General features: G+C 47.4%; 1 long non-coding RNA gene across 1 annotated transcript; it reads right to left on the bottom strand.

Moving 5' to 3' along the window:
* Window positions 1-16,563: 16,563 nt before the first annotated feature.
* LOC125908967 (uncharacterized) lies at window positions 16,564-19,948 on the bottom strand. The gene is made up of 3 exons (XR_007453505.1): window positions 19,739-19,948; window positions 17,574-17,864; window positions 16,564-16,705 (listed from the first exon to the last, which is right to left on the bottom strand). It is a non-coding gene; the product is annotated as an uncharacterized LOC125908967 (long non-coding RNA).
* Window positions 19,949-20,428: the final 480 nt, after the last annotated feature.

Here is a 20,428-nt window from a genome sequence, read left to right as displayed (position 1 = left end):
ACAGGCCAGCGATAGGGGACGGCTGTGGTGGGGGGGTGCGGTCTTGGGTGGGGCGTGGTTGGCCGCGGGATCTCGGTGGAGGCGGTCTGTGGGGGGCCGCGGATGGGGTTCTGGGCAAGCAGGGGTGGGGTGGGGGCTTGGCCTCCAGGCACGTGGTAGGAGGTGGGGCAGGAAGGACCACTGGCAGGAGATGGAAAATCTTCTGGAACGGAGGCTCTGCCTCTAGCAGCCCGAGACTTCCCCTAGAGGTCAAGAGAATGACCCCGGCTCATGACCCCGAAGACTCTACCCGGGATGCTTACGTCATTCTGAATCAGCAGCAGGAGCTGGTGCGGTAGGGGTGAGTCAAAGGGGCAGAGTTGGGTGCAGCACAGGGGTGTGGGTGTTCATCCGGGCAGGCTTCTGAGACACCTCCGTGAGAAGCCATCTCTGCCCACCGCTGTCCTCCTGTCCCCCGGGGGTACAGAGGGGAGTGAGCGAGTGCTGCCCTCACCGTGGTCTCAGCGACTTCTGATGGAGCCAGGGAACGATCAGGCTTGCCCAGTTTTAAGAGGCAACCAGATGGTGTCTGAAAACATATGGTGTCATGGAACAGGAGGACCAAAAATAAACAGCCATGAAGGATGGTGGAAACAAGTCACATTCACTCCTTTGTCATTTCCAAGGTGATCAGACTCGGTACACCCACACGTATACCTCCCAGAGTTAAGACCGGCTCCAAAGGGGAGACTGCGGCAGGATATTAAAAGTTTAACGAGGTGCAATGCCAGAGGTGTTAACATTTGACAACCAGAAGTGCCAGTAGCCGAGAACTTCTAATACGAAACAGACGATCCAACGATGGGCAGAAAGGGTGCCTTCTTGGAGCACCGAGCGTTCTGGACTGCGGGATGCCCTACGAGGGGAGAAATCAGATCTGCATCCTAGGCTCGTGTATGATCCCCGGAAACCGCCTGGGCTTCCTCGCCGAAACCAAGATGACCATGCCTGCGGTCTGGTTTTGTGGCCAGTTGGAGGTAATGAACAGAGACTCCCGGCGGGGCACGCGGACCACAGCGGGTACCGATGGCAGGTGCTGATGGCCTAGTCGAGGTTCAACTTGTGTTGAGACGTTTCTTACAAGGGAAAGGTGCCGGGGGCGGGGGGGGGGGGGGCGGCGGCCGTGATCTGCATTGTGCCAAGTGGTTCTTGCTATCACCCTCGTAAAACTTTCTGTAATAATTTGATTTTGCCAAACTTTAACAGCTGGTCGGCTAGCTAGGAGGGAAGCAAACCTGACTCAGACCTTCCTAATGAAATAACAGATTTATTAAGAGGGTTTCGGTGGCACTTCTGGAATATGTCCAGGTGGCTGATTCCTAAAGGAGAAGGGAGCAAGGAAGTGGGTTCGGATGTGTCAGAAATTTAAATGAGGTCCCGAGGGGAGTCATGACAGGAGCCCAGCAAGCCCACCTCCCCAGCCAGATTTCTGGGTTCTTCTGGGCCTCATGTCGCCTCTTCCACACATGTGGGTATCACCTCTGGCTGTTCCTGGACTGCTTCACGGACGCTTTGCTCCCAAGTAAGATTTTGAGGTCCTACAAGGCGGGTCGCAGCTCCAGAGTAATGCATAATTTTCACGCATTCACTCATTCCTTTGCTTATGCTTTCATTCGTTTTTAGGGGCGAGAAGCGTAGACGATGTGTTGCCCAAAGCCTGGCTGGGGGCTAAATTCCACTCTGTTTCTTCCTGTGCCGCTTAGAACTTCACAACGCTTCTCTGTACCTGTGTCCTCATCAGTAAAATAACACTAACGACAGTTCCTAATTTGAATGGCTTTTGCGACAAATAAGGGAGATGAGCCACCATAGTTCCTCAAGCAAAGGGATCACCGGTAAATATTAACCGTCGCATTTTAATTAGCGCTCTTATGATCAGGGACAACTCAATGTGTCAAATACTGTATTCTGTGCCAGAAGAGAAGACATGGCCAAGGTGGTCTTGTCCCTCGAGTAGCACCAATTCCAGTGAAAGGAGCTAGTTTATAAAGAAATAATGATTCTTTACGTGTCATGTATTATTACAGCATGGTGGTAAACATCAGTAACACGTATTGGATGCTGTTGTTTATCATCAGGGTTTTTCTTAAGTACTTCACGCGTATTAGTGCCTTTAATCCTCAAATCTCCAATTGACAGGTAGGTCAATGAATCTACAAAACTTCCCTCTCAATTTAGTTTGTCTGAATCTATAAAAATGGCTGATGTTTGCAAAGCTCTTTACAATTTTCAACTTCTTCCCATTTTTATTCACCTAATCCTCACAAGTACCCTGCACCGTGGGGGATCGTTGTTATTTCTAGAGGGACTTTACAGATGAAGACATTGAGCCACGAGGAGTTAAGAGGCGTGCCCAAGGTCACTGAGGTTGGCGTAGGTCTGATTCTGAGTTTTGGGGGCTTTCTGTGCCCATAGCTGTTACTTCGGTGTTTCCCTGAGATGCTAGAAAGGCATGATGTCTTTCTGAGTTCATGATGTTTATACTTGACTTTGTTGGAGCACCCACATTATCTTGCTGTCTTTCAGTTCATGCGACCCACCCCACTCTTCCGTGTGTAGTCTATGACCCTCTTTCCATCTCCATCGTGACCCCCGCTCTTCTTGGGTCCCCCACCGCGTTCTCTGATTGCTTCAGATTATTTTTTCTCCAGATAGGTTTGTTTGCATTTCTTCCAAGCTGCATCTCGTTTTTAACTCATCATTCCGGCTTCGATGAGTTCCTTGCCTGATGGCTCCCACTTTGATCCCGCTCCCAGGCCATTATGACTTAGGATGTCTTTGGCAAACTTCATTAACCCGCTCCCAATTTATTAATGGTGCTGCAAAATCAGACCAGACCCTTCCCACCCTGTACCCCATGGACTAAACCCCTGGAAAATTAGGCATCATTAATTTTATTACATTTACGCTGTTTCTCAACCCGTATCAGACGGCAGTGCTCATCTGCATTGCTTTGGTGAGGGTCAATTTCAAGAGCTGGAAGTTCACGTGTTTTCCTGGCTCCAAACACAGATATTTGCCCTGCCTCCTTCATCTGGTTTTATAAACCTATCAAAAAGGAAGGATTTCTCCCGCATAGCACATGTTATTATTTATAGGTCCAGACACACTATTATTTTATGTTATGGTTCTGAATCTTTCAAATGTTTCCTGTATTCTTTGTTCTGTTGTTTCTCTTATTAGAAACCGTCCTTTGATTTACTGCCTGGGATTGTTCTTTCTTTCCTCGAACATTTACTAGCTGTCAGGCATCTGGTGCAAAGCCTCGTGCCTTTAAGGACAGAGACAAGGGCAAGACCCATAAGAAAGCAATCCCACCACAAAGAATATGGGCCAAGTAACTTTGCCCCTTCTGGCCATATAAAGGTACTAAGCGCTTACCAGTATCAGGCTGTGGTTGAATGTCAGTGTACAGATTTACAATTTCTCTGAGTAATGCCAGTAACACCCAACAGTATTCCCATTTATCCAAGACTGAAGGGTCTATATAGTCAACAAGGGGGGGCTACACCAAAGTAAGAAGCTTCTGCCCAGCAGAAGAAACAATCAGCGAAATGAAAGGCAACCTATGAAATACAGAAAGTATATAATAAATATATCTGATAAGGGGTTAATATATAAAATAATATAAACAAATATAGAGCACTCTTACAACTCTAAAAAAAGCTCCCAGCAAACAACAGTCAAGAACCAGAAGGGTTCACCGATGAATTCTACCAAACATTTATTTATTTGTTTTGTCTACCAAACGCTTAAAGAAGAGTTTATACTTATTCTTCTCAAACTATTCAAAAAAATGAGAAGATAAAGGTAAATTTTCAAACTCTATGAGACCGGCGTTACCCTGATACCAAAACTGGATAAAGAGACTACATAAAAACTACAGGTCAATATCTCTGATGAACATAGATGTGAAAATACTCAACAGCATATTAGTAAATTGAATCTAACAACACATCAAAACATAATTTACCACCATCAACTTGCATTTATTCCTGGGATGCAAGGTGGTTCAACATTTACAAATCAACCCACAGGATACATCACATCAACAAGACAAAGAATGACAATCTTACGATTATTTCCATAGATGCAGAAAAAACATTTGACAGAGTATGACATCCATTCATGGTGAAAACCCTCAACAAAGTATATTTAAAGGGAATATATCAACGTACGAAAGGCCGTGTATGAAAAACCCCAAGCTGACTTCATACAATTATGAAAGCCTGAGTTTCTCCCTTAAGATCGGGAACAAGATAAAGATGTTCATTCTCACCGCTTTCATTCAGCACGGTACTAGAAGTTCTGACCACAGCAATCAGACAAGAAAAAGAAAAGTCATTCAAATTGGTCAGGAAGAAGTAAAACTTTCACTATTTGCAGATGCTACAATCTTATATAGAGAAAACCCTCAAGACCCCCACCAGAAATCAGCTGAAACTGATAAATGGATTCAGTAAGGTTGCAGGATACAAAGTCAAGATGAATAAATCCATTGGGTTGGTACACACTAATAATGAAGTAGCAGGAAGAGAAATTAAGAAAATAGTCCCATTTACAAATGCACCCCAAATAATAAAATACCTAAGAAAAAAATGCAACCAAGGAGGTCTACTCTGAAAACTGTAAAACAATAATGACAGAAATTAAAGATGGCACAAACATATGGAAGGATATTCCATGACCATGGATTCGAAGAACAAATACTGCTCAAATGTCCCTTATTGCCCAAGCAATCTATAGATTTAATGCAATCCCTATCGAAACACCAACATCAACTTTTACAGAACTAGAATTAATAACTGGCACATTTGTATGGAACCACAAAAGGCCCCAAATAGCCAAAGCAATCTTGGAACAAGAATACAACTGGAGGTGTCACAATCCCAGATTTCAAGATATACTACAAAGCTGTATTGTTCAAAACAGTATGGTACTGGCACAAAAATAGACACATAGATGGGGCGCCTGGGTGGCGCAGTCGGTTAAGCGTCCGACTTCAGCCAGGTCACGATCTCGCGGTCCGTGAGTTTGAGCCCCGCGTCAGGCTCTGGGCTGATGGCTCGGAGCCTGGAGCCTGTTTCCGATTCTGTGTCTCCCTCTCTCTCTGACCCTCCCCCGTTCATGCTCTGTCTCTCTCTGTCCCAAAAATAAAAAAAAAATTAAAAAAAAAATAGACACATAGATCAACAGAACAGAATAGAGAACCCAGAAATAAACCCATGATTCCATGATCAATTAATCCTTGACAAAGGAGGCAAGAATATGCAATGGGAAAAAGACAGTCTCTTCAACAAAAAGTGTCTGGAAAACTGGACAATTACATGAAAAAGCATGAAACTGGCCTACTTTCTTACACCACACACACAAATAAACTCAAAAATGGATTAAAGACCTAAGTATGAGAGCTGAAACCAAAAAATCCTAGAAGAGAGCACAAGCACTAATTTCTCTGGCATCACCCATAGCAACATTTTTCTAGATCTGTCTCCTGAGGTAAGGGAAACAAAAGCAAAAATAAACTATTAAGACTATATTTAGAAAACAAACAAACAAACAAACTTCTGCACATCAACGGAAACAACAAAACTAAAAGACAACCTACTGAGTTGGAGAAGATATTTGAAAATGACGTATCCAATAAAGGGTTAGTATCCAAATTATATAAAGAACTTATACAACTCAATGCACACAAAAACAAATCATCCAATTAAAAATGGGCAGGAGACATGAACAGACATTTCTCCAAAGAAGACATATAGATGGCTAACAGATGTATGAAAAGATGCTCAACATCACGAATCATCAGGGAAATGCAAACCAAAACTACAGTGATATCTCATCTCACACAAAATGACTAAAATGAAAAACACAATAAACAACAAGTGTTGGGGAGGATGTGGAGAAAAAGGAACCCCTGTGCCTTGTTGGTGGGAATGCAAAATGTGAAGGTTCCTCAAAAAATTAAAAATAGAATTACCTCGGGATGCCTGGGTGCCTGTCAGTTAAGCGACAGACTCTTGGTTTCAGCTCAGGTCATGATCTCAGGGTTATTGAGTTCAGGCTACGTGTTGGGCTTTGCACAGGGCAGTGTCGAACCTACTTGCGATTCTCTCTCTCCCTCTCCCTCTGCCCCTCCCCTGCTGCACTCTTTCTCTCCCAAAATAAATACGTAAACATTAAAAATTAAAAAAAAAATAGAATTGCCATATGATGCAGTTGTTCCGCTGCTAGGTGTTTACCCAAAGGATATGAAAACACTAATTTGAAAAGATATATGCACCCCAGTGTTTATTGCAGCATTATTTACAATAGCCAAATTATGAAAGCAACCTAAGTATCTTTCAACAGATAAATGAATAAAGAAGATCTAAAGACACACACACACACACACACACACACACACACTCACTGGAATATTACTCAGCCATAAAAAAATAAAACCTTGTCACTGGCGACAACATGGGTGGATGCAGAAGATATTATGCTAAGAAAACTAACTCACTGAGGAGAAACAAATACCATATGATTTCACTCATAGGTGGTAATCAAAAACAAAACAAGTGAACAAAGAAAAACACACAAACCAAGAGACAGACTCTTAACTATGGAGAAAAAAACTGATGGTCACCAGGGGGCAGGTAATGAGTGAAATGGGGGGGGCAGGGGAGATGGGAGAAATATGTGATCAGGATTAGAGTACCTTGTTATAACGAGCACTAGGTAATGTCTGGAATTGTTGGATCACCCGAATTTTGTACACCCGAAACTGATAGAACGCTGTATGTCAGTGATACTGGAATTAAAATGAAAAATAAGGAACTTGAACCACCAATATTTTAAACATGGGCAAAATATCCGAATAGTTACTTTCCCAAAAAAGACATTCGAATGACCAACAGACGCGTGAAAAGATGCTCGGCATTGCTACTCATCAGGGAGATGCAAACCGAGACCACGATGAGACCCCAGGTCTATCAGGTGTGATGTGGTATCCCGTCGTGGTTTTGATTTGCAAAATCAAGCCTGGTGCACTGTTGGTGGGAATGTAAATTGGTGCAGCCCAATATGGAAACCGGTCTGGAGGTCCTCAAAAAAATTAAAAATAGAACTCCCATGTCATTGAGGAATTCCACTTCTGGGTGTTTATCTGAAGAAAACAAAATACCCATTCAAAGAGATGTATGCATTCTGTGTGTTGCAGCATTATTTACAACAGCCGTGATATGGAGAAACTTAAGCGTCAATGGATGAATGGGTAAAGAAGTTGATCTATATCTGTATCTGTGTCTGTATCATTTGTATCTGTCTATATAAACAATGAACTATTATGCAGCCGTGAGAAAGAAGAAAGCTGTGCCATTTGTGACAATGCGGATGGATATTGAAGGTATTGCGCTAAATGAAATCAGCCAGAGGGAAAAAGAAAAATACCGTCTAATATTGCTTGTAGACGGAATCTAAAAATAGCCAAATGCATAGAACCAGGGAGGTGCTGGTCGAAGGTGCAAACTCCCAGTTATAAGGCCAATCAGTTCCGAGGACCTAGTCTACAGCATGATGACGATAGTTAATAATACTGGGAAGTTGCTAAGGGGCTTCTCTTTTAAATGTTCTCACCACAAAAGAGAAATGATTATGTGATGTGTTGGGGGTGTGAGTTGACACTGTTGTGATCATTTTACAATACAGAAGTATAGCAAATCGACATGCTATATACCTTAAACTTACACAGTGTTGTATGTCCATTTTATCTCAACAAATCTGGAAAAAGTAAAAAGTTAAGTTAAGATGCTGATGTGACTTGATCCAAGACAAAGCTGAGCTTTGGACCCAACTCCGTCTAAGCTCCAGTGGACCTGCCCTTCGCTTTGTGGCTCTGGTCCCCCTTCTGCCCTATCCGGATGCAAAGAAACCTTGTGTTGCCTCTGCCCCTGCTCCAAGGCATTCCTGCTCAGCCTTCCCTCTTACAGATGTAGTATTGCCAGCACCTCCCTATAGTGCCCGGAGCCTCTCCTAGGCTGTGCCCAGGCTGGACATCCCCATGCTCTCTGCTGTCAGGGAACCTTCCAGCAGCCCTCACCGATGTTTTCACAGCCTGGCGTATCCTGGGGTCAGTGGCCAAGACACTGGGATGGAAAACCGGAGTGAGGCTGGATTTGAGACCATCAGTCCTGGGTTGGGACCAAGACGCATGCTTAGAGCTACTTGACCTTAGAGAAGTTTCTTTCTCAGACGGGCTGCATAAGATTTATAATCCTGGCTCCCTGCTCCGCAGGCAGTGGTGGTGGTTGTGTGTGTTATAAGGTGGTAGAGACTGCATAGGGTGCTGTGAACTTCAAGGTGTGGAGGGTTGGTTTCCACATGGGGCGCTCCGGTGCAGGTTCTAGTACCCTTGGGTCCAAAACAATGCTGAAATACAGAAGACCTACAGATTCTGTCTCCCGGTGTGGTTCCACACATACGATCCGACTGTGTATGTAAAGCCCTAGAGGGAGGGCATTTCCACCCGGCTGTTCCCCCCCAGGTGGCTTGAACTCAACAAATCCAAACCGAAGCCCCATCTTCTTCTCTCTGTCCCATTGTCTTCAGGACTGTCCATCTCATTGGTTAGTGCTCCAAAGTTCAAAACCTTCCTTTCACTGTGCATGCTGGTCACCCACTGTTCCTGGAGAACTCCTTTGAGATTCCTTTGCCCAGTGCCCTTCCTCTTGGGTCATGCCTTTGTCACTTGTCACTTGGTCTCTTGCTTTCTAGGCTGCTCCTCTCCTTTTATAGTGACCTGTGCAATGGTGTGGTCTTCCTGAATTTTTAAAAGTTTATTTATTTTGAGAGAGAGAGAGAGAGAGAGAGAGAGAGAGAGAATTCCCAACAGGCTCTGTGTTGACACAGCACAGAGGCCAACATGGGGCTCAAACCCAAGCACTGTGAGATCATGACCTGAGCCGAAATCCAGAATCAGATGCTTAACCGACTGAGCCGCCCAGGTGCCCCTGGAGGGGTCTTTCTAAACCGCAATCCATTATTGTCGTTCTGTTCTCAAAAGCCATCCCGCGTCCTCAGTTGCCCTCCAGAGAGACTCCGGGTTCAACACGGGGGCACATTTTGGGGGGCTCTAGTCCAGATCTAACCTCTAGGCTTGTCTCAGACAGGTCCACGGCCACCCCCCCTTCTTCTCTGGGAGCCTCAAGCTCTTGTTTTCATTACGTGGAACACGCTGCTCCAGGCCACTGGACTGGGCATGGGATCCTTCTTCCATGTGAAATGCTCCCTCAACTTCTGTTCCTTAGGGGATTAGTCATCCTTCAAGACCACTTTGTGTCACCTCTTGGACAACGTCTTCTCTGAGCCCGTCAGGGAGTCTTTTCTCTGTTTCTTGTCCTCGATCACTTACGTATGTATTCATTCATTCACCCATTAATGACTATTCACCGAGCCAGACCTGTGGAAAGCACTGAATACGGAGACGAACAGACAAGTACCTTCCCTCAGAGGGCTCAGGGTGTCCCTGGGGAGAAGGACGAGGTCACAAAGCATGGATGACACAATGTGAGACGTGTGCATCCTACCTTCTCAGGTTCTAGGTCTCTCCAGGTACAGCTCCGTAATCGGATGGACCTCTGGGCTGAGCGCTATGTGATATTGATAGTCTGTGTTAGTGACTCTGGAGATCGTGATTTAATAGAAAGAGAAAAGACAGATTCTGGGGCCGTCGGGTGGGTGGGAGGGTTGGATGCAGTAGGGAGTTTGGAGTCTCTTAAGCTTAAGAGCCCTCACCACAGAGGCAACAGGACGCAGTGTGTACAATCAAGCGGACATTGGAGGTCCTGCCCTCCCGGCTGCCATCAGCCGGTGGTAACTCCCAGGCCTGGGCGTATAACTAGATTTGGTCTTGGGCATTGTCCAGTGTGTGTGCGTGCTTCTACCTATGCAAACTATTGTGTACGTTTGCACAACTCTTCTGTAACTCTTACAAAACCTGATGCCTGCATCACCAAAGAGCCACTTTCGTAAACCCATGATCTTCTCTGAACGGTCTTGCCTCCCTAATTCTTTCTGGCAACACTTTTCAATAATAATGCGTTTCAAGGAAACAACCCACTTTCTTGATCTCTCTTCGTTGTTGTTGTCGTTGTCTTCACTGTTGATTTGGAGAATAGCTTATTTTCAGGTCCTTATGTTCCCTTCTATTCTGTTTTTTATTCCAAAGCAGTCAGATTCTCAGCTATGCGGGTGGGTGGCTGGTCCGCTGATTCTCTAGTCCTGCCTCTGGGCGCAGCATCGCTTTTTCACCCTCAGAGAGGGACGTAGTCCTTTCATCGGTAGCGGAGGCAATGGCTTCACTCCACTGATGAACTTCTAGGAAGTAAGAACTGCGTCCTTTGCTTCCAAGGCATATCCCCCATGCCTAGGATGGAGGCTGGCACCCAATAAAAACTCAATAAATATTTGATGAGCGAAAGGGTGAATCTGTAATGAAGTTCCCAGACCTTGCAATCGACACTGTATTATTAAGCATTTGCCTCTTTTAAAGATGGTTCCCGTCTACCCACCGTGAGGCTGCTTATCTTCGTCCATGCTTCTGCGCTAAGTGCTTCACAGCCAATAGCGCATTCATTGAGCTTAACCACAAATCTAGGTGCTATTATTTTCTCCATGTTAGAGTTAGAGAAGTTAAACATCTTACCCAAAGAGCTTCAACAGAAGGACTCTGCACCCTAACCACTGCCTCCCCAAGTGCCCACCCTTTGCTGCTTCCAATTTGGATCTGTTCCCATTGCCCTTATAAAACTGCGGCCTCCAGGGTCCCAGAGGCCCTCTGTATTAGTCAGGAAGGAGGTCTGCTTGCTGGGAACAGAGTGTATTAGTTTGCTCTCTCTGCTGTAACGAGGGACCACACACTAGGTGGCTTTAAACAAGAAGAGTTCGTTTTCTCACATGCTCTAGGTTGGCAATCTGCAGTCAGGCGGTCGGCAGGACTCTGCTCTGTCCCGGCTTGTGTCCTTGATGATCCTTGGTTTGCGGCGGCGTGAGACCAGTCTCTGCCTCTGTCCCCACGTGGCCTTCTCCTCTGTGTGTGTCCAGATTTCCCTCTCCAGGTAAAGACACGAGTCACACTGGATGAGGGCCCGCCTGCTGACCTCGTGTTAACTCAATTACTTTGCCAAAGACCTTCTTTCCCATTAAAGTCACGTTCACAGTTATTGGCCTTCAGGATTCCAACATATCTTCTTAGGGGGCGCAAGGAACCCTCTAACAAGGATCAATACGCATAAGGGCTTCTTCTTCTACATAAAAGAGGCCCAGAGGTGTTCATCCAGGGCCCCGTGATGTCAGAAGGAGCCTGTGCCCCCCACCTTCTTGCCCCTCTACCCCCCGCATGTGGCTTCCGTCCTGGAGACCCCTTGTGGTTTAGGACCTGCTGAGCTAGGTCCCTTTAAGCATTTGTATCTGTTTGCTAGGACTGCCCGGTCAAAGCACCCCAGACTGGGTGGTTTAAACAACAGAAATGTATCGCCTCATTGTTCTGGAGGCCAGAAGATCAAGGTGTCAGCAGAGTGGGGTCCTTCTATAAGTTGCGAGCATAGAGTATGTTCTAGGCCTCTCTCCTCGGTTTGCGGATGGCTGTTTTCTCTGTGCCTCTTTGTATCAGCTTCCCTCTGTGGGTCCAAATTTCCCTTTTCTTAGGGACACCCATCATGCTCGGTTAAGGCCCATTCTGATGACCTCGTTTTAACTTGATTGACACTGGAAAGACCCTACCTCTGAAGAAGGTCACATTCTAGGGTCCTGGGTATGAGGACTGTAACGGATGAATAGGTAGGGCTCTCGGTTCAACCCATAATTTTGTCCAGCTAAGAAACCGCACCGACCACACTTGGTTCAGTGCCCATACCTACATACGGGACAGGCAAAGAAAGAGGGTTTTTTGTCTGTTTGTTTGTTTGTGTTTGTTTTTATTTTTGTTTTTGTTTTTTTTCTGAGCTGCTGTCTTTGATCCCACCAGGCGGGAGGAGAGAGTGGATATTGTATACCACACTTACAAATGAGTCACGTTCTAGCTCCTTCTCAGTTTTGCATCCCCTTAGTTTTTCTGCAACATTGGGCCTGTTGGTCATCACCTCTTAAAACTCCTCCCGTGACAGGGGCGCCTGGGTGGCTCAGTCAGGTAAGCGTCCGACTTCGGCTCAGGTCATGATCTCACAGTTCACGAGTTCGAGCTCCACATCGGGCTCTCTGCTGTCAGCGTGGAGCCCGCTTCGGATCCTCTGTCCCCCTCTCGCTCTGCCCCCCCCCCCCGCCCTGCTTGTGCTCTCTCTGTGTCTCTCTCAAAAGGAACAAATACATTTAAAAACAGAGGTGAAATAAACCAACGAAAACCAACCAACCCAACAAGAAACCTCCCAGTGTGACGATACCCACTCCGCTCGCCAGGGGCCGTCAACCCCAGCACTCTTGCCCAGGGAGGCACTGGATTCTGGCATCAGCTCAAGCCGCCTGTTCCGTAAGGGAGCTCTTTGCAGAGTGAGTGGGCAGAGCAATCCTGTCCTTAGTGATGACCAGTGCCAAGTGTCAGCAGTCTTGATGGTGAGGGTGAGCATTTCCTGGGGCAGATGGCATGACTGACCTTCTACCTTTGGCCTGGAGGTGCCCTCGCTGAAGCTCCTAGTGGACCCGGAATCATCAACGAGTCCCCACCCAGGGACTGGCAGCCTATCTCCAGGCATTCGTGACAATACAAGCCTCTCCCGCATCAGCACCCACGTTATCTTGGCATCCAGATGCTGGGAATGACGCCTGCGAGGACATCCGTCATGCCTAAGAGATGCAGTGACTGAGGGTGACATCTGGGACCTCTTCCGTTCCGTGGAGTGACCGCACGGGGTGCTCTGGTTCATTCCCGAAGCTCTTTCCCTCCTCCCCAGCTGTCACAGGAAAGACTGCCCTCCCGCCAGGGTCCTGCTGCTTCGACACCTTATCCTTATTCTTGCGGGGACAGCTTTCCCCATGACACCTTCTCCCTCCCTCTGCTTCTCTCCCTCAGGGGTCTCATCCCTCAACAAGGCTTCCGTGCCCAAGACCACGGAGCGGGCCCCATACCTAGCCCCCTCTTGCCCAGTGTCTCTCCTACATTCCTGTCTTCCTTTCCAGGCTCATGATGAACGTCCTGCCTCAGATGCTTCATTAAGCATCTGAGATCAGGGAGCCCGATCCTGACTCTTTACCCACACCAGCCCCACCTCTCCCGACTTTGCCAGCTCCCCAGGCAGCAGGACACCGCGGTCAGGGGTGTGGTCCTGAGAGTCAGGCTGATGGACTAGCCCCGCCCAGCCATCTGAGCTTGGAAAAGGTGCTTGGCCTTTCTGTGAACGCATTTTCATCTATAATTGCTCACCGAGTGATGGTCGTGCTTGCTGCCTGGCGTGTGTGGAAGGACCAGCCTTCTCCTACTAAGATTGCTAGGAGACAAGACTCCTGGTCTTGGAAGCTAGCGGTTGATTTCACCCTTGTACCCGTACCGACCCAACGGTGTTTCCCCTGGTGTCCTGCTCCCTTGCCTATTGCAAAATAATCAAATCACCACACTCAGCCTCCGGTGCTCCTCAGAGCAGCTCTAGACTCTCTCTCTCTCCTGCTCATATACCTTCAGTGGCTCCCCAGTACCTCCTGACTGAAGCTCCATACCCTTATCCGGGTACTCACGGCCCTCTCTATGTCTCACTGGATCTATCTGGTCCTCAAGGAAGGCTCCAGATCCAGGGGTTCTCTGGGGATGTTCCCTCTTCCCATCTCATTTATACATCGGTGTTTCAAACCACCTGCTTCCGGAGACATCACCGTTCCTCCTACACCGACACTGACTTCCCTTCTTCTGAACCAGCTCCTTCTAACCCTACGGCACCTGTTACCTCTGTCCTACCCTGGGTCCCACACCTTTGGGTGATCGTTCAGTCCCCTTGCCCCAGCCAGCAGGCACTGATCTCAGTGTGGTGACACATGTGTGTTAAGTCACTGGTAACAAAGAACTAAGGCCTGTAATTAATTCCTCCGCTCTTGAGAAACCTGAGCCGTTCCGCACCAGCTCTGCAATATCATTTGCATGCCACTTGCCTCTCTGGGAAGGCTAGAGTTCCAGAAGCCCAGGGGGAATCGCGCAGAGCCTGACCAGAGGAGCGGGTCTCGTGTGAAAGTCATCCAGCTTAGAGTCTCAGCGGAAGATAATCAGACAAGTACAAGGGGCAACCGCAGAGCCAGGAGCATGACAGACAGCGAGGCGGGCCCCCTGGGCCTTGTTCTTCTGGTGCCTTCACCTGGCACCACGGCCATTTGTAGTTCAAGGCCTGGCCCCAGACACATCACTCACCACCACCTTCCGCACGCCTTATGCCCCAGAAAAACCAAACCACCTGCCTTTAGTTCTGCTGGAGAATTTTAACAGCACAGTTGCTTTAGGAAAAAAAATGTCTCCATAAAAATAGAAGTACGAGATATTTTACAGAGAATGAGGATTATAAGAACAAGATCAAGGGGCATCTGGGTGCCTCCGTCGGTTAAGCCTCCAGCTCTTGATATCGGCTCGGGTCCCGATCTCATGGTTCGTGGGTTTGAGCCCCACATCGGGCTCCATGCTGGCAGTGTGGAGTCTGCTTGGGATCCTTTCTCTCTCTCCCTCCCTCTCTGCCCCACTTGCTCATGCTTTTCTCCCTCTCTCTCTGTCTCTCAAAATAAATAAGCAAACTTTAAAAAAGGACAAAATCTAAACGAGTGGCCGTTGACTGACGAGCAACTGATTGTCAGGCACCGTGCAAGTTAATGTACGTTACCCTTTATTTTCATAACCGCACGTCCCACGGGGGACAGAGCAGCGCTATGGGTCCAGTTCTCAGGTCAGGACACTGCAAACAGATCACGCAGGCAGTTAGGAGTGTGAACATCACTCAGGTTTACCATAAACCACACTCCCCCACTGCAAACAGGTCGGTGTCACGAGTCGGAGATGATTCTACAAAACTAGATCACCCCGGAGGACAGACTTCCGCGTCTCCAACAGTAGTTTCTTTTCGGCTTTATTGAAGCCTAATTGGTATATGGAATACATACGTCCCATAATACGCATGGTTTGGTGAGTTTGGATATATTCATACCCCCAAGAGACTGACCATCACCACGATCATGGATATAAACATATCCATCACCTCCCCAAATTTCCTCCTGTCCCTTGGTTGTTCTTGCTGTGGTTGTCGTGGTCGTGGTCGTTGTTATTCCTGTCGCTTCTTCGGGGGCCAAAGGAGCAAGATGCGGGTGCTATCGAATGGGTACAAAGTTACAGTTACACAGATGGGTAAGTGACAGAGATCAGCTGTGCCACCCACTGCCTGTAGTCGGCAATGAGTACCCTGAGCCTAAGTATTTGTTTGGAGAGTAGATCTCTCGTTGTGTTTTTAGCCCAAAGGACTATTTTGATTCATGTGAAACACTTCATTGATCTCTCATCACGTCAGTAATGATGAGACAGGTCATTCCTCAGCGTGCTCCTCGGTGCGGACCCGCCTCTGCCCGGCAGCGTGAGCGCCACCTGCCCTCAGTCCTGCCAGCCTGTGTGAGCCGCCCTTCCTCGGTTCCTCCCCAGAGCAAACCCGACACCCCCAGGCACTGTGTACCCCACATCTGGCTGGTCGATCATTCCCAGCATTACGGGAAAGATCCCGATGGCTCAAGGTTGAAATTTGATTTCAATAAAAATAACGCTAAGGAGACATTTGTGAGCCGTGCATTCTTTAATTTATGGACGTTGAATCATACTTGCGGCCGCTAAGCTATTTGGAGACGGACAGCTGGAGACTTGATCGCTGGCCAGTCTCACAGCAGGACCGATACCATTTCATTTCATCAGCCCCCCCCCCCCCCCAGGACCATGTCTCCGATCTCACCAGAAGGGGAAAATCTGCCGAGCAGCCAGGCACCGGGGGCCTGAAGAATGCCAGCAATGTGCACTGGTGCCTTTGCCTCGTGAAATCCGCAAACGTCTCTGCCAACGAAGCAGCAACTCCATTTTGCAGATGAGACAGTGGAGGCTTAAAGACCTGGTCCTGGGTCAAGGTGCCTACTGTTATTCAGTGGCGGAGGAGGGATTCAAATCCAGGTCCCAGACGAAACGCCTTCCCCCCCCCCCCCCGCTACACCCGCTACACCACATGTCTCGCTTTACATGCGTGCCTGTGCCTTTGATTACTTTGGGATATATTCTAGAAATTCTGGGCAGAACCACGAGGGAGGGGCTGAGGGTCAAGGACCAGCTCACCCACCACAAGCATCATTTTTCCCTGGGCTAGGGCTAGGTTTGGTAAGTAAATACTCAAGTGAAAGGGGACACTTTTCTTGGAAAATGCTGGTAATTTGATGCGTGTAAACAGACTCTTAGAAGCGTCCCTGTCATACTGGGGCCTGTGGGCAAATTACCTCAAGCAAAGAGCAGTTGTAACTGAGAAAGACCCAAAGGGATGTGGGCTCAGTAATGAGAGCCAGAATTTACTGACCACTTACTGGTGCCGGGCGTTGGACTGGGAACTTTCCATCCATGGCTCACTCTTCCCTATCACCCTTTGGATGTTAGTGTCTCCCCCATTGAATAGATCAGGAAACTGAGGCACTGGCCAAACAGCTAAAAAGAGACAAAGCAGAGATTCAGAAACAGTCTGATGGCAGAGGCTCAGCTGTTAACCATTAAGCCCTACCACGCACCCACCCCCCCAACTTAGCCTTGGAGAAGGTAGCTTGAACATCCTGCCAAGGTCACATAGGTAATTCTAATCCAACAGATGTCTTCATTGCTAGTGGTTTAACACCCAGTGTACGTCTGCATCCATTTCCTGTGGCTGCTATAAAAGAACTTCATCTTGGGTGCCTCAAATGACAGTGATTTAGGGTCTCACAGTTGTGGAGACCAGAAGTCTCCAGAGACTCACAGTTGTGGAGACCAGATCAAGGAGTCAGTGGAGCCATCCTGTCTTTGAAGACCCATTCCATCATCATCTCCCAAGTCTTGGAGCGTCTCAGGTGTTCCTTGAATTGTAAGCGCGACGTTCCAGACCTGTGTCTTCACGGCTTCCTCCCCAGTCTGTCTACACTGTCTCCCTCTTCCATGTATTTGTCTCCATGTCCGCATCTCCCTCCTTAATAAGGATACCAGCCATATTGGATTTGGCCCAACCCAATGACCTAGTTGCAATCTGATCGTCTCTGTCCAAGTCCTCTTTCTAAATAAGGCCACATTCTGGGTCCTCGAAAGAGAGGACACAGTTCAGCCCATGGCAATAGCAAATCAGTTAGAAACTTACAAAGAAACATTGCCAGAGGCCCCAAACCATTTTCTAATTCTACTTCCTGCCACCTTGCCTCCCACCCCAAGGCACAAACGTAGCACCCCAGCTACAGAGACCTGTTGCGTTTTGGGCACGCTGCAGTCTTTCAGTCTTTCGTGCCTCCTTGACCCGCTCACGCTCCCTCCTGTCTAGGATGCCCTTCCTTACCTTGTCCACCTGGAGAGGCTCTGCTCTCTCATCGAGGCCACAGCTCACGCCCCTCACATCTGGATGTCACTACAGACCCCACTTTCCCACTGGGTGCCTTCAATTGTGCCTCCTTCTCTGTGCTTCTCGATGTAAATCCTCTCCTTCCTTATGGGTGGCTCCCTCCTGCCAACAGCTTAGGAACAACCCGAGGCCGGGACCTGGGTCTCCATGCAGTGGTCTTAGAGATGCTTTTCCGGTGAATAAATGCGGTAATCGTGCTTCTGCTGAAGTTCACGGTGGCCAGTTTCCCTGTCAAAGTTGAAATGGGAAGTCTTCACTGACCCTGACCGCCCGATTACTCTGTGATCCTGAGGGAGCTGCTGAGTTGTTAGGGAACACCCAGTGCATGTAATGTTTGTTACTAACCTCTGTATCTATAATTTGCCTTTTTAATTTTGTGGGTTTATTTTATTTATTTATTTATTTATTTATTTAATTTTATTTATTCTATTAATTTTTTTAATGTTTATTTATTTAGTTTTGGGAGAGAGGGAGAGCAAAAGAGAATACGAACAGAGGAGGGGCAGGGAGAAAGGGAGACACTGTCAACGCAGAGCCCAAAGAAGGGCTTGGTTCCACGCACCATGAGATCACGACCTGAGCTGAGATCTGGAGTTGGACATGCAACCAACTGAGCCACCCAGGTACCTCTCTGCAGTTTTTACACAGAGTTTATCTTTTCCTTAATGGTTTGGACTGTTTGTGCAGGATTTATGAACTCCTGTCCTAAAGGCATGAAGAAAATCAACAAAATTTTCTTCTAACACTTTTAAGACTTTTATTTTCATATTGAGGCTTTCATTCCATTAGAATTCATTTTTGTGTACGCAGTATGAGATAGGGATCTAATCTTTCTCTTATGTTGATAACCAATTATTCTAGCACAATTTACTGAACAAGATCCAAGCAATTTTTTTTTTCTGATTCAAGGTCACCTTGGGAGGTAATTTTTGACTGACTTATATCTTATTTGCTTCTTCATTCTGTTCTAGGCATATCATTAATCTTTTAAAAAAATTTTTAATGTTTATTTTTTGAGAGAGAGAGAGGGAGAGAGAGAAAGAGCGAGCAAGGGAGGGGTAGAGAGAGAGAGGGAGACACAGAACTCGAAGCAGGCTCCAGGCTCCGAGCTGTCAGCAAAGAGTCCAACGTGGGGCTCAAACCCACGAACCATGAGATCATGACCTGAGCCAAAGACAGACGCTTAACCAACTGAGTCACCCAGAAGCCCCATAGACGTATCATTAATCTTTAAACTTTGAGATAATCTTCCCCAGAATGGTCCCAATTCAAAAGACCTAATTAAGGGTTCAAGGAAGTAGACCCTTCATTTAATTTGTTAACCATAATTCCATAAAGACTTACATAAATTCTAAAATGACAGGAATTGTATTTACTTTTGTTTTAGTGAGACTTAAATTTAAAAAATTATCAGGAAGGGATGACTGCTTTAATTAGTTAGATGATGCGAATCTCAGAATGGTTGGCCATTTGGAGTCAGCGCAGAGGAGGAAATGCTGGAACCACCTCAGAGAAACATTCAGGGACCAAACTCAGCTGATGTGCTTCTGCCTGGAACCATCTTTTAGCGTTCTCTGGACCCTGCCATAAATGGTTAAGAAAATCCCAACAGTGAAAGGGACTTTGGGTTTATTCCTGGGGAGACCAAGAGAAAAGAAATAATCAGCAAGAAATGCTAAATCCTATGTTTCAGTTGCCACTGGTGATAAAGGCGACCCAACAAACCTAGGGTAGCCTCAGTGGGGAGATGATAAGCAAGCAGATTGGAGCCTCAGGCTGATGGGGACAGAAGAAGAGCCATACGGAGAAGGGACCCTGGGCACCAATCAAGGACAACAGTAATGAGAACCACAACTGGATACGATGGTAATGAGTTCATAGAAAGGTACACAGACCTAGAGTTCTGAGAAATATCTAGTATTGTGTGAGTCCAGGCACATGGCAGGTCCTTCACTAAAGCCTGTGGAATTTTGCCACAGGGAGACAGTAATCAACTATTAAGCAACATCTAGAATGTTGCAGAGGCCCTGAAAAAATTCCCTATGGGCCTGGGGCCCTTTACTGCTCATGACTCAAACCCACGCTTGTTGTTTTCTACATACTTCTTATGACCGTGTCCAATTGATTGTCACCATGGCAGAATGGACAGGGTCCAGGCTCCCACGTCAGCCGCACCTGGCTAGAATCCCAGGTTTGCCACCTATTAGCTGTGGAGGATGCGGGCAAGTTTCTTAACCTCACCGACCCCCGTTCCTTTATCTGTAACACAGAACCTGCAAGGCCTCCCTCAGGGGGTTGCCGTGAAGACTAGTGATATGGGGCACATGAAATGCCTGGTGACCAGCAGGCATTCTAGAACAGATGGCAGTTACTCCTATTAGTGGTGTGGCCTCCTCGCTTGCTGGTGTCACTTCCTGGTGCCTGGGAGCCGACGGCAGGACATGCTTTCCCACGTAGATCAAATGACCACTTTGGTTGATTATAGGGCTTGTTGTGTGTGTGTGTGTTAAACAGCCTCTCAACACTTGCCCTCTTGGCCGCAACAGAAGTGAGTCAGAGGGGCGTGAATGGATGGCGGAAAGGAGGCAGCGAGGCCATGCCCCAGGGACAAAGAGCCACCTGGACGTGTCTCCCCACCCAGGTTCCCGGGGGGGAGGTCACCCGCCAGGCACAAGGCAGCCAGCTGCGGTGTTCTTCAGCCCTGGATCCTGAGCCTACCTAAGGGAACGAGATGCTGGCCGGGGATGTGCTCCCTCAGTGAGATTCCTGGAACTGAGGAAGATGCACTTTGA

This window comes from Panthera uncia, assembly GCF_023721935.1.
Source record: "Panthera uncia isolate 11264 chromosome B3 unlocalized genomic scaffold, Puncia_PCG_1.0 HiC_scaffold_1, whole genome shotgun sequence".
Lineage (NCBI taxonomy): Eukaryota > Metazoa > Chordata > Mammalia > Carnivora > Felidae > Panthera > Panthera uncia.
Note: the sequence above shows the minus strand (reverse complement) of the source record. Positions and strands in the feature narration are given on the sequence as shown.